The sequence below is a fragment of the Tribolium castaneum genome, chromosome 9, assembly GCF_031307605.1.
Source record: "Tribolium castaneum strain GA2 chromosome 9, icTriCast1.1, whole genome shotgun sequence".
In the NCBI taxonomy this organism is placed as follows: Eukaryota; Metazoa; Arthropoda; class Insecta; order Coleoptera; family Tenebrionidae; genus Tribolium; species Tribolium castaneum.
The window spans coordinates 15283872-15307269 of record NC_087402.1 but is presented as its reverse complement, the minus strand read 5'-3'; positions in this window follow the sequence as shown (position 1 = coordinate 15307269).

Here is a 23398-nt window from a genome sequence, read left to right as displayed (position 1 = left end):
GAAGACGAAAATGCAGCATTTAAAATCGACTCTGAAGACTTCAGTGACTTATATGTCACCCCCTTTTTTTTTAATAAAGTATTGGACCTAATAAATTAAGTGTATTTTAAATCACAAGACATTTTCTGTTAAAGCACTTATTTTTTAAATATTAATTATTTTCAATCTTATATCTCGCTTATGGTTAGTCCTACATAAAAAATGCAAATAACTATTTTGTAGGAAATTTTATCAGCTTGAATTTTAGTGAAAAGATAAAAATTGATAGGAGTAACTGTTTTCGAGATATGAGCAAGAAACCAAAACACTGTTACCTTAATTAAGCGTTTGCATATAAACAAATTTAGTACTATTAGTATTATTATTATTAATGTTATTGTTATTAATATGACGATTAAAGACAACTTTGAAACCTTTAGTGACTTTTATGTCTTCTTCTTTTTCCTCTACTAAAGTGTTAGACACAATTAAATTAGTTTAATTTCAGTTTTTCAAACATTTTATTTTAAAGCAAATTTTTGTTAAATATTATTTATATCCAACTCTATAACTCGCTTATGGTTGGTCCTACAAGAAAAATGCAAATAACTATTTTGTAGGAAATTTTATCAGCTTTAATTTTGACAGAAAGATAAAAATTGATAGGAGTAACTGTTTTCGAGATATAAGCAAAAAACCAATAAGAAAACTGTGACTGTTACTGAACAAAAATGTAATTCAGTTTTCAATGTTTGAGACGAAGACGAAACTGCAGCATTTAAAAACGACTCTGAAGACTTCAGTGACTTTTATGTCACTTCCTTTTTCTTCTAATAAAGTATTGGACCCAATAAATTAAGTGTATTTTAAATCACAAGACATTTTCTGTTAAAGCACTTTTTTTTTAAATATTAATTATTTTCAATCATATATCTCGCTTATGGTTAGTCCTACATGAAAAATGCAAATAACTATTTTGTAGGAAATTTTATCAGCTTGAATTTTAGTAAAAAGATAAAAATTGATAGGAGTAACTATTTTCGAGATATAAGCAAGAAACCAAAACACTGTTACCTTAATTAAGCGTTTGCATATAAGCAAATTTAGTACTATTAGTATTATTATTATTAATGTTATTGTTATTAATATGACAACTAAAGACAACTCTGAAATCTTTAGTGACTTTTATGTCTTTTTCTTTTTTCTCTACTAAAGTGTTAGACTCAATTAATTTAGTTTAATTTCGGTTTTTCAAACATTTTATTTTAAAGCAAATTTTTGTTATATATTATTTATATCCAACTCTATAACTCGCTTATGGTTGGTCCTACAAAAAAATGCAAATAACTATTTTGTAGGAAATTTTATTAGCTTTAATTTTGAAAAAAAGATAAAAATTGATAGGAGTAACTGTTTTCGAGATATAAGCAAGAAACCAAAAAAATGTTACGTTAATTAAGCGTTTGCATATAAGCAAATTTAGTACTATTAGTATTATTATTATTAATGTTATTGTTATTAATATGACGACTAAAGACGACTCTGAAACATTTAGTGACTTTTATGTCTTCTCCTTTTTCCTCTACTAAAGTGTTAGACACAATTAATTTAGTTTAATTCCGGTTTTTCAAGCATTTTATTTTAAAGCAAATTTTTGTTAAATATTATTTATATCCAACTCTATAACTCGTTTATGCTTGGTCCTACAAGAAAAATGTAAATAACTATTTTGTTGGAAATTTTATCAGCTTTAATTTTGAAAGAAAGATAAAATTTGATAGGAGTAACTGTTTTCGAGATATAAGCAAAAAACCAATAAGAAAACTGTAACTGTTACTGAACAAAAATGTAATTCAGTTTTCAATGTTTGAGACGAAGTCAAAAATGCAGCATTTAAAAACGACTCTGAAGACTTCAGTGACTTTTATGTCACCTCCTTTTTCTTCTAATAAAGTATTGGACCCAACAAATTAAGTGTATTTTAAATCACAAGACATTTTCTGTTAAAACACTTTTTTTTAATTAATAATTATTTTCAAACTTATATCTCGCTTATGGTTAGTTCTACATGAAAAATGCAAATAACTATTTTGTAGGAAATTTTATCACCTTTAATTTTGGTGAAAAAGTAAAAATTGATAGGAGTAACTGTTTTCGAGATATAGGCAAAAAACAAAAAAACTGTTACCTTAATTAAGCGCTTGCATATAAGCAAATTTAGTACTACTAGTATTGTTATTATAAATGTTATTGTTATTAATATGACGACTAAAGACAACTTTAAGACTTTAGTGACTTTTATGTCTCCTCCTTTTGCCTCTACTAAAGTGTTAGACACAATTAATTTAGTTTAATTTCGGTTTTTCAAACATTTTATTTTAAAGCAAATTTTTGTTAAATATTAAAAACTATAAAATGGCTTAGATTGCCTAAAAACACAGATCACACATGATCTTTTGCATAAAAATGAGAAAACGCTCATGTAACACACAAAATAAGCTCCATTTTTCCTTTTTAAAAGTATTATTATTATTATTACTTTTGTTACTATTATTATTATTATTATTATTATTATTATTATTATTATTATTATTATTATTATTATTATTGTTATTATTATTATTATTATTATTATTATTATTATTATTATTATTATTATTATTAAAAACTTATATTAAACAGACAGAAAACGTCAATAATAGTAATAAAAGTAAGCTTAGTTTTCTAAGCAAAAATGAAGCTTATTTTGTGTGTTATATGAGCGTTTTCTCATTTCTATGCAAGAAATCATCTGTGATCTGTGTTTTTAGGCAACAAATTGTCTAAAATTAATAACTCATTTTAAAACTGGTATAAAAACATTTACTATACAAAAGTTATAATCAGTTTTTAATAATAATAAAATTAATAATAATAATAATAATAATAATAATAATAATAATAATAATAATAAAAATAATAGTAATAATAATAATAATAATAATAATAATAATAATAATAATAATAATAGTAATAGTAACATAAGTAATAATAATAATAATACTTTTAATAAGGAAAAATGGGGCTTATTTTGTGTGTTACATGAGCGTTTTCTCATTTCTATGCAAAAGATCATGTGTGATCTGTGTTTTTAGGCAATCTAACCCATTTTATAGTTTTTAATATTTAACAAAAATTTGCTTTAAAATAAAATGTTTGAAAAACTGAAATTAAACTAAATTAATTGTGTCTAACACTTTAGTAGAGGAAAAAGGAGGAGACATAATAGTCACTAAAGTCTTAGAGTTGTCTTTAGTCGTCATATTAATAACAATAACATTTATAATAACAATACTAGTAGTACTAAATTTGCTTATATGCAAGCGCTTACTTAAGGTAACAGTTTTTTTGTTTTTTGCTTATATCTCGAAAACAGTTACTCCTAACAATTTTTACTTTTTCACCAAAATTAAAGGTGATAAAATTTCCTACAAAATAGTTATTTGCATTTTTCATGTAGAACTAACCATAAGCGAGATATAAGTTTGAAAATAATTAATAATTAAAAAAAAGTGTTTTAACAGAAAATGTCTTGTGGTTTAAAATACACTTAATTTATTGGGTCCAATACTTTATTAGAAGAAAAAGGAGGTAACATAAAAGTCACTAAAGTCTTCAGAGTCGTTTTTAAATGCTGCATTTTTGTCTTCGTCTCAAACATTGAAAACTGAATTACATTTTTGTTCAGTAACAGTTACAGTTTTCTTATTGGTTTTTTGCTTATATCTCGAAAACAGTTACTCCTATCAAATTTTATCTTTCTTTCAAAATTAAAGCTGATAAAATTTCCAACAAAGTAGTTATTTACATTTTTCTTGTAGGACCAAGAATAAACGAGTTATAGAGTTGGATATAAATAATATTTAACAAAAATTTGCTTTAAAATAAAATGCTTGAAAAACCGAAATTAAACTAAATTAATTGTGTCTAACACTTTAGTAGAGGAAAAAGGAGAAGACATAAAAGTCACTAAATGTTTCAGAGTCGTCTTTAGTCGTCATATTAATAACAATAACATTAATAATAATAATATTAATAGTACTAAATTTGCTTATATGCAAACGCTTAATTAACGTAACATTTTTTTGGTTTCTTGCTTATATCTCGAAAACAGTTACTCCTATCAATTTTTATCTTTTTTTCAAAATTAAAGCTAATAAAATTTCCTACAAAATAGTTATTTGCATTTTTTTGTAGGACCAACCATAAGCGAGTTATAGAGTTGGATATAAATAATATTTAACAAAAATTTGCTTTAAAATAAAATGTTTGAAAAACCGAAATTAAACTAAATTAATTGAGTCTAACACTTTAGTAGAGGAAAAAGAAAAAGACATAAAAGTCACTAAAGGTTTCAGAGTTGTCTTTAGTTGTCATATTAATAACAATAACATTAATAATAATAATAATACTAATAGTACTAAATTTGCTTATATGCAAACGCTTAATTAAGGTAACAGTGTTTTGGTTTCTTGCTTATGTCTCGAAAACAGTTACTCCTATCAATTTTTATCTTTTTACTAAAATTCAAGCTGATAAAATTTCCTACAAAATAGTTATTTGCATTTTTCATGTAGGACTAACCATAAGCGAGATATATGATTGAAAATAATTAATATTTAAAAAAAAAGTGCTTTAACAGAAAATGTCTTGTGATTTAAAATACACTTAATTTATTGGGTCCAATACTTTATTAGAAGAAAAAGGAAGTGACATAAAAGTCACTGAAGTCTTCAGAGTCGTTTTTAAATGCTGCAGTTTCGTCTTCGTCTCAAACATTGAAAACTGAATTACATTTTTGTTCTGAAACGGTAACAGTTTTTACTTTGGTTTTTTGCTTATATCTCGAAAACAGTTACTCCTATCAATTTTTATTTTTCTTTCAAAATTAAAGCTGATAACATTTCCTACAAAATAGTTATTTGCATTTTTTATGTAGGACTGACCATAAGCGAGATATAAGATTGAAAATAATTAATATTTAAAAAAGAAGTGCTTTAACAGAAAATGTCTTGTGATTTAAAATACACTTAATTTATTAGGTTCAATACTTAATTAAAAAAAAAAAGGGGGTGACATATAAGTCACTGAAGTCTTCAGAGTCGATTTTAAATGCTGCATTTTCGTCTTCGTCTCAAACATTGAAAACTGAATTACATTTTTGTTCTGAAACGGTAACAGTTTTTACTTTGGTTTTTTGCTTATATCTCGAAAACAGTTACTCCTATCAATTTTTATCTTTCTTTCAAAATTAAAGCTGATAACATTTCCTACAAAATAGTTATTTGCATTTTTCTTGTAGGACCAACCATAAGCGAGTTATAAAGTTGGATATAAATAATATTTAACAAAAACTTGCTTAAAAATAAAATGTTTGAAATACTGAAATTAAACTAAATTAATTGTGTCTAACACTTTAGTAGAGAAAAAAGAAAAAGACATAAAAGTCGCCAAAGTCTTCAGAATCGTTTTTAGTCGTCATATTAATAACAATAACATTAATAATAATAATACTAATAGTACTAAATCTGCTTATATGCAAGCGCTTTATTAAGGTAACAGTTTTTTGGTTTCTTGCTTATATCTCGAAAACAGTTACTCCTATGAATTTTTGTCTTTCTTTCAAAATTAAAGCTGATAAAATATTCTACAAAATAGTTATTTGCATTTTTCTTGTAGGACCAACCATAAGCGAGTTATGGAGTTGGATATAAATAATATTTAACAAAAATTTGCTTTAAAATAAAATGTTTGAAAAACTGAAATTAAACTAATTTAACTGTGTCTAACACTTTAGTAGAGAAAAAAGGAAAAGACATAATAGTCACTAAAGGTTTCAGAGTTGTCTTTAGTTGTCATATTAATAACAATAACATTAATAATAATAATACTAATAGTACTAAATTTGCTTATATGCAAACGCTTAATTAAGGTAACAGTGTTTTGGTTTCTTGCTTATATCTCGAAAACAGTTACTCCTCTCAATTTTTATCTTTTTACTAAAATTCAAGCTGATAAAATTTCCTACAAAATAGTTATTTGCATTTTTCATGTAGGACTAACCATAAGCGAGATATATGATTGAAAATAATTATTATTTTAAAAAAAATTGCTTTAACAGAAAATGTCTTGTGATTTAAAATACACTTAATTTATTGGGTCCAATACTTTATTAGAAGAAAAAGGAAGTGACATAAAAGTCACTGAAGTCTTCAGAGTCGTTTTTAAATGCTGCAGTTTCGTCTTCGTCTCAAACATTGAAAACCGAATTACATTTTTGTTCAGTAACAGTCACAGTTTTCTTATTGGTTTTTTGCTTATATCTCGAAAACAGTTACTCTTATCAATTTTTATCATTCTTTCAAAATTAAAGCTGATAAAATTTCCTACAAAATAGTTATTTGCATTTTTCTTGTAGGACCAACCATAAGCGAGTTATAGAGTTGGATATAAATAATATTTAACAAAAATTTGCTTTAAAATAAAATGTTTGAAAAACTGAAATTAAACTAATTTAATTGTGTCTAACACTTTAGTAGAGGAAAAAGAAGAAGACATAAAAGTCACTAAAGGTTTCAAAGTTGTCTTTAATCGTCATATTAATAACAATAACATTAATAATAATTATAATAATAGTACTAAATTTGCTTATATGCAAACGCTTAATTAAGGTAACAGTGTTTTGGTTTCTTGCTCATATCTCGAAAACAGTTACTCCTATCAATTTTTATCTTTTCACTAAAATTCAAGCTGATAAAATTTCCTACAAAATAGTTATTTGCATTTTTTGTGTAGGACTAACCATAAGCGAGATATAAGATTGAAAATAATTAATATTTAAAAAAGAAGTGCTTTAACAGAAAATGTCTTGTGATTTAAAATACACTTAATTTATTAGGTCCAATACTTTATTAAAAAAAAAGGGGGTGACATATAAGTCACTGAAGTCTTCAGAGTCGATTTTAAATGCTGCATTTTCGTCTTCGTCTCAAACATTGAAAACTGAATTACATTTTTGTTCGGAAACGGTAACAGTTTTTACTTTGGTTTTTTGCTTATATCTCGAAAACAGTTACTCCTATCAATTTTTATCTTTCTTTCAAAATTAAAGCTGATAACATTTCCAACAAAATAGTTATTTGCATTTTTCTTGTAGGACCAACCATAAGCGAGTTATAAAGTTGGATATAAATAATATTTAACAAAAACTTGCTTAAAAATAAAATGTTTGAAATACTGAAATTAAACTAAATTAATTGTGTCTAACACTTTAGTAGAGAAATAAGAAAAAGACATAAAAGTCACCAAAGTCTTCAGAATCGTTTTTAGTCGTCATATTAATAACAATAACATTAATAATAATAAAACTAATAGTACTAAATCTGCTTATATGCAAGCGCTTTATTAAGGTAACAGTTTATTGGTTTCTTGCTTATATCTCGAAAACAGTTACTCCTATGAATTTTTGTCTTTCTTTCAAAATTAAAGCTGATAAAATATTATACAAAATAGTTATTTGCATTTTTCTTGTAGGACCAACCATAAGCAAGTTATAGAGTTGGATATAAATAATATTTAACAAAAATTTGCTTTAAAATAAAATGTTTGAAAAACTGAAATTAAACTAATTTAACTGTGTCTAACACTTTAGTAGAGAAAAAAGGAAAAGACATAAAAGTCACTAAAGGTTTCAGAGTTGTCTTTAGTTGTCATATTAATAACAATAACATTAATAATAATAATACTAATAGTACTAAATTTGCTTATATGCAAACGCTTAATTAAGGTAACAGTGTTTTGGTTTCTTGCTTATATCTCGAAAACAGTTACTCCTATCAATTTTTATCTTTTTACTAAAATTCAAGCTGATAAAATTTCCTACAAAATAGTTATTTGCATTTTTCATGTAGGACTAACCATAAGCGAGATATATGATTGAAAATAATTAATATTTAAAAAAAAAGTGCTTTAACAGAAAATGTCTTGTGATTTAAAATACACTTAATTTATTGGGTCCAATACTTTATTAGAAGAAAAAGGAAGTGACATAAAAGTCACTGAAGTCTTCAGAGTCGTTTTTAAATGCTGCAGTTTCGTCTTCGTCTCAAACATTGAAAACCGAATTACATTTTTGTTCAGTAACAGTCACAGTTTTCTTATTGGTTTTTTGCTTATATCTCGAAAACAGTTACTCCTATCAATTTTTATCTTTTTTTCAAAATTAAAGCTGATAAAATTTCTTACAAAATAGTTATTTGCATTTTTCTTGTAGGACCAACCATAAGCGAGTTATAGAGTTGGATATAAATAATATTTAACAAAAATTTGCTTTAAAATAAAATGTTTGAAAAACTGAAATTAAACTAATTTAATTGTGTCTAACACTTTAGTAGAGGAAAAAGAAGAAGACATAAAAGTCACTAAAGGTTTCAAAGTTGTCTTTAATCGTAATATTAATAACAATAACATTAATAATAATAATACTAATAGTACTAAATTTGCTTATATGCAAACGCTTAATTAAGGTAACAGTGTTTTGGTTTCTTGCTTATATCTCGAAAACAGTTACTCCTATCAATTTTTATCTTTTTACTAAAATTAAAGCTGATAAAATTTCCTACAAAATAGTTAATTGCATTTTTAATGTAGGACTAACCATAAGCGAGATATAAGTTTGAAAATAATTAAAATTTAAAAAAAAGTGCTTCAACAGAAAATGTCTTGTGATTTAAAATACACTTAATTTATAGGGTCCAATACTTTATTAGAAAAAAAAAGAGGTGACAGAAAGGTCACTGAAGTCTTTAGAGTCGTTTGTAAATGCTGCATTTTCGTCTTCGTCTCAAACATTGAAAACTGAATTATATTTTTGTTCAGTAACTGTTACAGTTTTCTTATTGGTTTTTTGCTTATATCTCGAAAACAGTTACTCCTATCAATTTTTATCTTTCTGTCAAAATTAAAGCTGATAAAATTTCCTACAAAATAGTTATTTGCATTTTTCTTGTAGGACCAACCATAAGCGAGTTATAGAGTTGGATATAAATAATATTTAACAAAAATTTGCTTTAAAATAAAATGTTTGAAAAACTGAAATTAAACTAATTTAATTGTGTCTAACACTTTAGTAGAGGAAAAAGAAGAAGACATAAAAGTCACTAAAGGTTTCAAAGTTGTCTTTAATCGTCATATTAATAACAATAACATTAATAATAATAATACTAATAGTACAAAATTTGCTTATATGCAAACGCTTAATTAAGGTAACAGTGTTTTGGTTTCTTGCTCATATCTCGAAAACAGTTACTCCTATCAATTTTTATTTTTTTACTAAAATTTAAGCTGATAAAATTTCCTACAAAATAGTTATTTGCATTTTTTATGTAGGACTAACCATAAGCGAGATATAAGATTGAAAATAATTAATATTTAAAAAAGAAGTGCTTTAACAGAAAATGTCTTGTGATTTAAAATACACTTAATTTATTAGGTCCAATACTTTATTAAAAAAAAAGGAGGTGACATATAAGTCACTGAAGTCTTCAGAGTCGATTTTAAATGCTGCATTTTCGTCTTCGTCTCAAACATTGAAAACTGAATTACATTTTTGTTCTGAAACGGTAACAGTTTTTACTTTGGTTTTTTGCTTATATCTCGAAAACAGTTACTCCTATCAATTTTTATCTTTTTTTCAAAATTAAAGCTGATAACATTTCCTACAAAATAGTTATTTGCATTTTTCTTGTAGGACCAACCATAAGCGAGTTATAAAGTTGGATATAAATAATATTTAACAAAAACTTGCTTAAAAATAAAATGTTTGAAAAACTGAAATTAAACTAAATTAATTGTGTCTAACACTTTAGTAGAGAAAAAAGAAAAAGACATAAAAGTCACCAAAATCTTCAGAGTCGTTTTTAGTCGTCATATTAATAACAATAACATTAATAATAATAATACTAATAGTACTAAATCTGCTTATATGCAAGCGCTTTATTAAGGTAACAGTTTTTTGGTTTCTTGCTTATATCTCGAAAACAGTTACTCCTATGAATTTTTGTCTTTCTTTCAAAATTAAAGCTGATAAAATATTCTACAAAATAGTTATTTGCATTTTTCTTGTAGGACCAACCATAAGCGAGTTATAGAGTTGGATATAAGTAATATTTAACAAAAATTTGCTTTAAAATAAAATGTTTGAAAAACTGAAATTAAACTAATTTTACTGTGTCTAACACTTTAGTAGAGAAAAAACGAAAAGACATAAAAGTCACTTAAGGTTTCAGAGTTGTCTTTAGTTGTCATATTAATAACAATAACATTAATAATAATAATACTAATAGTTCTAAATTTGCTTATATGCAAACGCTTAATTAAGGTAACAGTGTTTTGGTTTCTTGCTTATATCTCGAAAACAGTTACTCCTATCAATTTTCATCTTTTTACTAAAATTCAAGCTGATAAAATTTCCTACAAAATAGTTATTTGCATTTTTCATGTAGGACTAACCATAAGCGAGATATATGATTGAAAATAATTAATATTTAAAAAAAAAGTGCTTTAACAAAAAATGTCTTGTGATTTAAAATACACTTAATTTATTGGGTCCAATACTTTATTAGAAAAAAAAGAAAGTGACATAAAAGTCACTGAAGTCTTCAGAGTCGTTTTTAAATGCTGCAGTTTCGTCTTCGTCTCAAACATTGAAAACCGAATTACATTTTTGTTCAGTAACAGTCACAGTTTTCTTATTGGTTTTTTGCTTATATCTCGAAAACAGTTACTCCTATCAATTTTTATCTTTCTTTCAAAATTAAAGCTGATAAAATTTCCTACAAAATAGTTATTTGCATTTTTCTTGTACGACCAACCATAAGCGAGTTATAAAGTTGGATATAAATAATATTTAACAAAAATTTGCTTTAAAATAAAATGTTTGAAAAACTGAAATTAAACTAATTTAATTGTGTCTAACACTTTAGTAGAGGAAAAAGAAGAAGACATAAAAGTCACTAAAGGTTTCAAAGTTGTCTTTAATCGTCATATTAATAACAATAACATTAATAATAATAATACTAATAGTACTAAATTTGCTTATATGCAAACGCTTAATTAAGGTAACAGTGTTTTGGTTTCTTATTCATATCTCGAAAACAGTTACTCCTATCAACTTTTATCTTTTTACCAAAATTCAAGCTGATAAAATTTCCTACAAAATAATTATTTGCATTTTTTATGTAGGACTAACCATAAGCGAGATATAAGATTGAAAATAATTAATATTTAAAAAAGAAGTGCTTTAACAGAAAATGTCTTGTGATTTAAAATACACTTAATTTGTTAGGTCCAATACTTTATTAGAAAAAAAGGGGGTGACATATAAGTCACTGAAGTCTTCAGAGTCGATTTTAAATGCTGCATTTTCGTCTTCGTCTCAAACATTGAAAACTGAATTACATTTTTGTTCTGAAACGGTAACAGTTTTTACATTGGTTTTTTGCTTATATCTCGAAAACAGTTACTCCTATCAATTTTTATCTTTCTTTCAAAATTAAAGCTGATAACATTTCCTACAAAATAGTTATTTGCATTTTTCTTGTAGGACCAACCATAAGCGAGTTATAAAGTTGGATATAAATAATATTTAACAAAAACTTGCTTAAAAATAAAATGTTTGAAATACTGAAATTAAACTAAATTAATTGTGTCTAACACTTTAGTAGAGAAAAAAGAAAAAGACATAAAAGTCACCAAAGTCTTCAGAATCGTTTTTAGTCGTCATATTAATAACAATAACATTAATAATAATAATACTAATAGTATTAAATCTGCTTATATGCAAGCGCTTTATTAAGGTAACAGTTTTTTGGTTTCTTGCTTATATCTCGAAAACAGTTACTCCTATGAATTTTTGTCTTTTTTTCAAAATTAAAGCTGATAAAATTTCCTACAAAATAGTTATTTGCATTTTTCTTGTAGGACCAACCATAAGCGAGTTATAGAGTTGGATATAAATAATTTTTAACAAAAATTTGCTTTAAAATAAAATGTTTGAAAAACTGAAATTAAACTAATTTAATTGTGTCTAACACTTTAGTAGAGGAAAAAGGAAAAGACATAAAAGTCACTAAAGGTTTTAGAGTTGTCTTTAGTTGTCATATTAATAACAATTACATTAATAATAATAATACTAATAGTACTAAATTTGCTTATATGCAAACGCTTAATTAAGGTAACAGTGTTTTGGTTTCTTGCTTATATCTCGAAAACAGTTACTCCTATCAATTTTTATCTTTTTACTAAAATTCAAGCTGATAAAATTTCCTATAAAATAGTTATTTGCATTTTTCATGTAGGACTAACCATAAGCGAGATATATGATTGAAAATAATTAATATTTAAAAAAAAAAGTGCTTTAACAGAAAATGTCTTGTGATTTAAAATACACTTAATTTATTGGGTCCAATATTTTATTAGAAGAAAAAGGAAGTGACATAAAAGTCACTGAAGTTTTCAGAGTCGTTTTTAAATGCTGCAGTTTCGTCTTCGTCTCAAACATTGAAAACCGAATTACATTTTTGTTCAGTAACAGTCACAGTTTTCTTATTGGTTTTTTGCTTATATCTCGAAAACAGTTACTCCCATCAATTTTTATCTTTCTTTCAAAATTAAAGCTGATAAAATTTCCTACAAAATAGTTATTTGCATTTTTCTTGTAGGACCAACCATAAGCGAGTTATAGAGTTGGATATAAATAATATATCACAAAAATTTGCTTTAAAATAAAATGTTTGAAAAACTGAAATTAAACTAATTTAACTGTGTCTAACACTTTAGTAGAGGAAAAAGGAAAAGACATAAAAGTCACTAAAGGTTTCAGAGTTGTCTTTAGTTGTCATATTAATAACAATAACATTAATAATAATAATACTAATAGTACTAAATTTGCTTATATGCAAACGCTTAATTAAGGTAACAGTGTTTTGGTTTCTTGCTTATATCTCGAAAACAGTTACTCCTATCAATTTTTATCTTTTTACTAAAATTTCCTACAAAATAGTTATTTGCATTTTTTATGTAGGACTAACCATAAGCGAGATATAAGTTTGAAAATAATTAATATTTAAAAAAAAAGTGCTTTAACAGAAAATGTCTTGTGATTTAAAATACACTTAATTTATTAGGTCCAATACTTTATTAGAAGAAAAAGGGGGTGACATATAAGTCACTGAAGTCTTCAGAGTCGATTGTAAATGCTGCATTTTCGTCTTCGTCTCAAACATTGAAAACTGAATTACATTTTTGTTCTGAAACGGTAACAGTTTTCACTTTGGTTTTTCGCTTATATCTCGAAAACAATTACTCCTATCAGTTTTTATCTTTTTTTCAAAATAAAGCTGATAAAATTTCCTACAAAATAGTTATTTGCATTTTTCTTGTAGAACCAACCATCAGCGAGTTATAAAGTTGGATATAAATAATATTTAACAAAAACTTGCTTAAAAATTAAATGTTTGAAATACTGAAATTAATATGACGACTAAAAACGATTCTGAAGACTTTGGTAACTTTTATGTCTTTTTCTTTTTTCTCTACTAAAGTGTTAGACACAATTAATTTAGTTTAATTTCAGTATTTCAAACATTTAATTTTTAAGCAAGTTTTTGTTAAATATTATTTATATCCAACTTTATAACTCGCTTATTGTTGGTCCTACAAGAAAAATGCAAATAACTATTTTGTAGGAAATTTTATCAGCTTTATTTAAAAAAAAAAAAAAACTGATAGGAGTAATTGTTTTCGAGATATAAGCAAAAAACCAAAGTAAAAACTGTTACCGTTTCAGAACAAAAATGTAATTCAGTTTTCAATGTTTGAGACGAAGACGAAAATGCAGCATTTACAATCGACTCTGAAGACTTCAGTGATTTATATGTCACCCCCTTTTTCTTCTAATAAAGTATTGGACTTAATAAATTAAGTGTATTTTAAATCACAAGACATTTTCTGTTAAAGCACTTTTTTTTTAAATATTAATTATTTTCAAACTTATATCTCGCTTATGGTTAGTCCTACATGAAAAATGCAAATAACTATTTTGTAGGAAATTTTATCAGCTTGAATTTTAGTAAAAAGATAAAAATTGATAGGAGTAACTGTTTTCGAGATATAAGCAAGAAACCAAAACACTGTTACCTTAATTAAGCGTTTGCATATAAGCAAATTTAGTACTATTAGTATTATTATTATTAATGTTATTGTTATTAATATGACAACTAAAGACAACTCTGAAACCTTTAGTGACTTTTATGTCTTTTCCTTTTTTCTCTACTAAAGTGTTAGACACAGTTAAATTAGTTTAATTTCAGTTTTTCAAACATTTTATTTTAAAGCAAATTTTTGTTATATATTATTTATATCCAACTCTATAACTCGCTTATGGTTGGTCCTACAAGAAAAATGCAAATAACTATTTTGTAGAATATTTTATCAGCTTTAATTTTGAAAAAAAGACAAAAATTCATAGGAGTAACTGTTTTCGAGATATAAGCAAGAAACCAAAAAACTGTTACCTTAATAAAGCGCTTGCATATAAGCAGATTTAGTACTGTTAGTATTATTATTATTAATGTTATTGTTATTAATATGACGACTAAAAACGATTCTGAAGACTTTGGTGACTTTTATGTCTTTTTCTTTTTTCTCTACTAAAGTGTTAGACACAATTAATTTAGTTTAATTTCAGTATTTCAAACATTTTATTTTTAAGCAAGTTTTTGTTAAATATTATTTATATCCAACTTTATAACTCGCTTATGGTTGGTCCTACAAGAAAAATGCAAATAACTATTTTGTAGGAAATGTTATCAGCTTTAATTTTGAAAGAAAGATAAAAATTGATAGGAGTAACTGTTTTCGAGATATAAGCAAAAAACCAAAGTAAAAACTGTTACCGTTTCAGAACAAAAATGTAATTCAGTTTTCAATGTTTGAGACGAAGACGAAAATGCAGCATTTAAAATCGACTCTGAAGACTTCAGTGACTTATATGTCACCCCCTTTTTTTTCTAATAAAGTATTGGACCTAATAAATTAAGTGTATTTTAAATCACAAGACATTTTCTGTTAAAGCACTTCTTTTTTAAATATTAATTATTTTCAATCTTATATCTCGCTTATGGTTAGTCCTACATAAAAAATGAAAATAACTATTTTGTAGGAAATTTTATCAGCTTGAATTTTAGTAAAAAAATAAAAATTGATAGGAGTAACTGTTTTCGAGATATGAGCAAGAAACCAAAACACTGTTACCTTAATTAAGCGTTTGCATATAAGCAAATTTAGTACTATTAGTATTATTATTATTAATGTTATTGTTATTAATATGACGATTAAAGACAACTTTGAAACCTTTAGTGATTTTTATGTCTTCTTCTTTTTCCTCTACTAAAGTGTTAGACACAATTAAATTAGTTTAATTTCAGTTTTTCAAACATTTTATTTTAAAGCAAATTTTTGTTAAATATTATTTATATCCAACTCTATAACTCGCTTATGGTTGGTCCTACAAGAAAAATGCAAATAATTATTTTGTAGGAAATTTTATCAGCTTTAATTTTGAAAGAAAGATAAAAATTGATAGGAGTAACTGTTTTCGAGATATAAGCAAAAAACCAATAAGAAAACTGTGACTGTTACTGAACAAAAATGTAATTCGGTTTTCAATGTTTGAGACGAAGACGAAACTGCAGCATTTAAAAACGACTCTGAAGACTTCAGTGACTTTTATGTCACTTCCTTTTTCTTCTAATAAAGTATTGGACCCAATAAATTAAGTGTATTTTAAATCACAAGACATTTTCTGTTAAAGCACTTTTTTTTTAAATATTAATTATTTTCAATCATATATCTCGCTTATGGTTAGTCCTACATGAAAAATGCAAATAACTGTTTTGTAGGAAATTTTATCAGCTTGAATTTTAGTAAAAAGATAAAAATTGATAGGAGTAACTGTTTTCGAGATATAAGCAAGAAACCAAAACACTGTTACCTTAATTAAGCGTTTGCATATAAGCAAATTTAGTACTATTAGTATTATTATTATTAATGTTATTGTTATTAATATGACAACTAAAGACAACTCTGAAACCTTTAGTGACTTTTATGTCTTTTTCTTTTTCCTCTACTAAAGTGTTAGACTCAATTAATTTAGTTTAATTTCGGTTTTTCAAACATTTTATTTTAAAGCAAATTTTTGTTAAATATTATTTATATCCAACTCTATAACTCGCTTATGGTTGGTCCTACAAAAAAATGCAAATAACTATTTTGTAGGAAATTTTATCAGCTTTAATTTTGAAAAAAAGATGAAAATTGATAGAAGTAACTGTTTTCGAGATATAAGCAAGAAACCAAAAAATGTTACGTTAATTAAGCGTTTGCATATAAGCAAATTTAGTACTATTAGTATTATTATTATTAATGTTATTGTTATTAATATGACGACTAAAGACGACTCTGAAACATTTAGTGACTTTTATGTCTTCTTCTTTTTCCTCTACTAAAGTGTTAGACACAATTAATTTAGTTTAATTCCGGTTTTTCAAGCATTTTTTTTAAAGCAAATTTTTGTTAAATATTATTTATATCCAACTCTATAACTCGTTTATGCTTGGTCCTACAAGAAAAATGTAAATAACTATTTTGTTGGAAATTTTATCAGCTTTAATTTTGAAAGTAAGATAAAATTTGATAGGAGTAACTGTTTTCGAGATATAAGCAAAAAACCAATAAGAAAACTGTAACTGTTACTGAACAAAAATGTAATTCGGTTTTCAATGTTTGAGACGAAGACGAAACTGCAGCATTTAAAAACGACTCTGTAGACTTCAGTGACTTTTATGTCACTTTCTTTTTCTTCTAATAAAGTATTGGACCCAATAAATTAAGTGTATTTTAAATCACAAGACATTTTCTGTTAAAGCACTTTTTTTTTAAATATTAATTATTTTCAATCACATATCTCGCTTATGGTTAGTCCTACATGAAAAATGCAAATAACTATTTTATAGGAAATTTTATCAGCTTAAATTTTAGTAAAAAGATAAAAATTGATAGGAGTAATTGTTTTCGAGATATAAGCAAAAAACCAAAGTGAAAACTGTTACCGTTTCAGAACAAAAATGTAATTCAGTTTTCAATGTTTGAGACGAAGACGAAAATGCAGCATTTACAATCGACTCTGAAGACTTCAGTGACTTTTATGTCACCTCCTTTTTCTTCTAATAAAGTATTGGACCCAACAAATTAAGTGTATTTTAAATCACAAGACATTTTCTGTTAAAACACTTTTTTTTAATTAATAATTATTTTCAAACTTATATTTCGCTTATGGTTAGTTCTACATGAAAAATGCAAATAACTATTTTGTAGGAAATTTTATCACCTTTAATTTTGGTGAAAAAGTAAAAATTGATAGGAGTAACTGTTTTCGAGATATAGGCAAAAAACAAAAAAACTGTTACCTTAATTAAGCGCTTGCATATAATCAAATTTAGTACTACTAGTATTGTTATTATAAATGTTATTGTTATTAATATGACGACTAAAAACAACTTTAAGACTTTAGTGACTTTTATGTCTCTCCTTTTTCCTCTACTAAAGTGTTAGACACAATTAATTTAGTTTAATTTCGGTTTTTCAAACATTTTATTTTAAAGCAAAATTTTGTTAAATATTAAAAACTATAAAATGGCTTAGATTGCCTAAAAACACAGATCACACATGATCTTTTGCATAAAAATGAGAAAACGCTCATGTAACACACAAAATAATCTCCATTTTGCCTTTTTAAAAGTATTATTATTATTATTACTTTTGTTACTATTACTATTATTATTATTATTATTATTATTATTATTATTATTATTATTATTATTATTAACTTTTGTATAGTAAATGTTTTTATACCAGTTTTAAAATGAGTTATTAATTTTATTCAATTTCTTGCCTAAAAACACAGATCACAGATGATCTCTTGCATAGAAATGAGAAAACGCTCATATAACACAAAATAAGCATCATTTTTGCTTAGAAAAACTAAGCTTTAATTTAGAAAGAAATTCATTATTATAAGTATTATTATCATTATTATTATTATTATTATTATTATTATTTTTATTTCTTTTATTACTATTATTATTATTATTATTATTATTATTATTATTATTACTATTACTATTTTTATTATTATTATTATTATTATTATTATTATTATTATTATTATTATTAACTTTTGTATAGTAAATGTTTTTATACCAGTTTTAAAATGAGTTATTAATTTTAGACAATTTCTTGCCTAAAAATACAGATCACAGATGATTTCTTGCATAGAAATGAGAAAGCGCTCATATAACACACAAAATAAGCTTCATTTTTGCTTAGAAAACTAAGCTTACTTTTATTTCTATTATTTTTATTATTATTATTATTATTATTATTATTATTATTATTATTATTATTATTATTATTGTTATTATTATTATTATTATTATTATTATTGTTATTATTATTATTATTATTATTATTAAAAACTTATATTAAACAGACAGAAAACGTCGTATTCTGACACAAAAAAACGAATTACGTTATAGACTTGACGAGAACGGCGTATCTCGTCTAGGGTCAAAAATTATCAGTTTGGATTAAAACAAATTATTTTTGTTGACTCTCAGACTGAATTGTTCATCAGTTCAAACAAAAACGGCTTACTTTAGACGATCTTTTGCTTTGAACAAGAAAACTTACATCGAACAGACTAAAAACGTATTAATCTGGCATAAAAGAGCAATTTATGTATCACTTTGGATAAAGGCAGCTAATCCTATTCGTTTCATTGCTTAAAATAGACAAAATTGTTAATAAATCTAACAAAAACGCTGTATTCTAGCACAAAATACTAATTACATTATAGTTTCGACGAGAATAGTCTTATTCTGGCTCAAAACTGCAAATTATGTATTACTTTGGATAAAAGCAGTTTATCCTGATTACTCCTTTGCTTAGAATAGAGCAAACTTGTATAAAACTTAATGAAAACTTTAAATTTCGTCTCAAAGAAATAATTTACGTTATAGTTTTGACCAGAACTGTTAATTTCAAACGATTTTATGCCCCCAAACGAGAAAACTTTCACTAAACAGATGCCAAACGTCTTAGTTCGTTTTATAAAAACGACATGTTACAGTTTAAACAAAAAAATTATTTTCGTTGTTGTATCAAAATAATTTATTTCGAATGATTCAATGGAGCGAAACGAGTAAACTTTTATAGGACAGATGCAAAATACCATATTACCACATAAATCGTTATTTTAAAGCGAAGTATTAGCTTTTGCACTTGTTCAATTAAAGTTTGCTTACTTCGAAATATGTAGTCGTCCGAAATAATTTTCTTTTGTCAAAACTATAACGTAATTTGTTCTTTTGAGCTTGAATATAGAGTTTTCATTACGTTTTATAGTAGTTTACTCTACTCTAAGCATAGAATCAAACAGAGTAATCCGCTTTTGTTAAAACTGATACATAATTTGCTCTTATTTTCGAGAATAAGACATTTTCAATATGTTTGATAAAATTTTTCTTGTTTATAGCAAGGAATCGTTTAAAATAAGCTGTATTTGCCTAAACTGATACGTAATTCGATATTTGTGCATGGATACGATGTTTTCAGTTTCTTTGACGTGAAATTTCTTGTTGCAAAAGGTAATAATTTGCTTTAAAACAACGCTTTATATTGTAATATGTGGTTTTGCATCTGCCCCATAAAAGTTCATTAGTTTCGAATCATAAAATCGTTTGAAATAAACAGTGCTGGTCAAAACTATAACGTAAATTATTTCTTTGAGACGAAATTTAAAGTTTTTATTAAGTTTTATACAAGTTTACTCTATTCTAAGTAAAGGAGTAATCAGGATAAATTGCTTTTATCTAGAGTAATATATAATTTGCAGTTTTCAGCCAGAATAAGACGTTTTTAATCTTTTTAATGTAAGTTTTTGTATTCAAAACAAAGGATCGTCTAAAGTAAGCAGTTTTTGTTCAGACTGAAACGTAATTCGAATTTCTATGCCTGAATAAAGGGTTTTCAGTTACTTTGATGTAAGGTTTCATGTTTGTAACAATAAATTAACGAAAATAATTGGTTTTTATCCAAACTGTGGCATGAATCGTTTTTAAAAGGCGAAATAAGATGTTTTTCCTCTGTACAGTGAAAGTTTACTCGTTTCAAAGCATAGAACCGTTTGAAATTAACAGCTCTCGTTAAGACTATAACGCAAATCTTTTGTTTTGTGCTAAAATAAGACGTTTTTAGTCAGTTTGATATAAGTTTTCTTGTTCAAAGCAAAATATTGTCGAAAATCAACCGTTTTTGTCTAAACTGATACAAAATTCGGTGGTTTGTGTCCGAATACAAAGTTTTCAGATTCTTTAATGTTAGGTTTGCTGCTTCTAACAAAGAATCAACGAAAATATTGTTTTAATACAAACTGCAATATAAAATGTCTTTATAGGACAAAACATGATGTTTGGCATCTGTTTAATAAAAATTTACTCGTTTGGAAGCATAGAATCATTCCAAATAAGCTATTGTCGTCGAAACTATAATGTAATTAGTATTTTGTGCTAGAATACAGCGTTTTTGTTAGATTTATTAACAATTTTGTCTATTTTAAGCAATAAAACGAATAGGATTAGCTGCCTTTATCCGAAGTGATACATAAATTGCTCTTTTATGCCAGATTAATACGTTTTTAATCTGTTCTATGTAAGTTTTCTTGTTCAAAGCAAAAGATCGTCTAAAATAAGCCGTTTTTGTTTGAACTGATAAACAATTCAGACTGAGACTCAACAAAAATAATTTGTTTTAATCCAAACTGATACTTTTTGACCCTATAAGAGTCCTATAAGAGTCCGAGATACGCCGATCTCGTCAAGTCTATAACGTAATTCGTTTTTTTGTGTCAGAATACGACGTTTTCTGTCTGTTTAATATAAGTTTTTAATAATAATAATAATAACAATAATAATAATAATAATAATAATAATAATAATAATAATAGTAATAATAATAATAATATTAATAATAATAATAATGAAAATAATAATAGTAATAAAAGTAAGCTTAGTTTTCTAAGCAAAAATGAAGCTTATTTTGTGTGTTATATGAGCGTTTTCTCATTTCTATGCAAGAAATCATCTGTGATCTGTGTTTTTAGGCAATAAATTGTCTAAAATTAATATCTCATTTTAAAACTGGTATAAAAACATTTACTATACAAAAGTTATAATCAGTTTTTAATAATAATAAAATTAATAATAATAATAATAATAATAATAATAATAATAATAATAATAATAATAGTAATAATAATAATAATAATAATAATAATAATAGTAATAGTCACATAAGTAATAATAATAATAATACTTTTAATAAGGAAAAATGGAGCTTATTTTGTGTGTTACATGAGCGTTTTCTCATTTCTATGCAAAAGATCGGGTGTGATCTGTGTTTTTAGGCAATCTAACCCATTTTATAGTTTTTAATATTTAACAAAAATTTGCTTTAAAATAAAATGTTTGAAAAACTGAAATTAAACTAAATTAATTGTGTCTAACACTTTAGTAGAGAAAAAAGGAGGAGACATAAAAGTCACTAAAGTCTTAGAGTTGTCTTTAGTCGTCATATTAATAACAATAACATTTATAATAACAATACTAGTAGTACTAAATTTGCTTATATGCAAGCGCTTACTTAAGGTAACAGTTTTTTTGTTTTTTGCTTATATCTCGAAAACAGTTACTCCTAACAATTTTTACTTTTTCACCAAAATTAAAGGTGATAAAATTTCCTACAAAATAGTTATTTGCATTTTTCATGTAGAACTAACCATAAGCGAGATATAAGTTTGAAAATAATTAATAATTAAAAAAAGTGTTTTAACAGAAAATGTCTTGTGATTTAAAATACACTTAATTTATTGGGTCCAATACTTTATTAGAAGAAAAAGGAGGTAACATAAAAGTCACTGAAGTCTTCAGAGTCGTTTTTAAATGCTGCATTTTTGTCTTCGTCTCAAACATTGAAAACTGAATTACATTTTTGTTCAGTAACAGTTACAGTTTTCTTATTGGTTTTTTGCTTATATCTCGAAAACAGTTACTCCTATCAAATTTTATCTCTCTTTCAAAATTAAAGCTGACAAAATTTCCAACAAAATAGTTATTTACATTTTTCTTGTAGGACCAAGAATAAACGAGTTATAGAGTTGGATATAAATAATATTTAACAAAAATTTGCTTTAAAATAAAATGCTTGAAAAACCGGAATTAAACTAAATTAATTGTGTCTAACACTTTAGTAGAGGAAAAAGGAGAAGACATAAAAGTCACTAAATGTTTCAGAGTCGTCTTTAGTCGTCATATTAATAACAATAACATTAATAATAATAATACTAATAGTACTAAATTTGCTTAGATGCAAACGCTTAATTAAGGTAACAGTTTTTTGGTTTCTTGCTTATATCTCGAAAACAGTTACTCCTATCAATTTTTATTTTTTTTTCAAAATTAAAGCTGATAAAATTTCCTACAAAATAGTTATTTGCATTTTTTTGTAGGACCAACCATAAGCGAGTTATAGAGTTGGATATAAATAATCTTTAACAAAATTTTGCTTTAAAATAAAATGTTTGAAAAACCGAAATTAAACTAAACTAAGACTAACACTTTAGTAGAGGTAAAAGGAGAAGACATAAAAGTCACCAAAGTCTTGAGAGTCGTTTTTAGTCGTCATATTAATAACAATAACATTAATAATAATAATACTAATATTACTAAATTTGCTTATATGCAAGCGCTTAATTAAGGTAACAGTTTTTTGGTTTCTTGTTTATATCTCGAAAACGGTTACTCCTATCAATTTTTAAATTTTTACTAAAATTAAAGCAAGCTGATAAAATTTTGTACAAAATAGTAATTTGCATTTTTCATGTAGGACTAACCATAAGCGAGATATAAGTTTGAAAATAATTAATATTTAAAAAAAAGTGCTTTAACAGAAAATGTCTTGTGATTTAAAATACACTTAATTTAATGGGTCCAATACTTTATTAGAAGAAAAAGGAGGAGGCATAACAGTCACTAAAGTCTTCAGAGTCGATTTTAAATGCTGCATTTTTGTCTTTGTCTCAAATATTGAAAACTGAATTACATTTTTGTTCAGTAACAGTTACAGTTTTCTTATTGGTTTTTTGCTTATATCTCGAAAACAGTTACTCCTATAAAAATAAAAATAAATAAAATGTTTGAAAAACCGA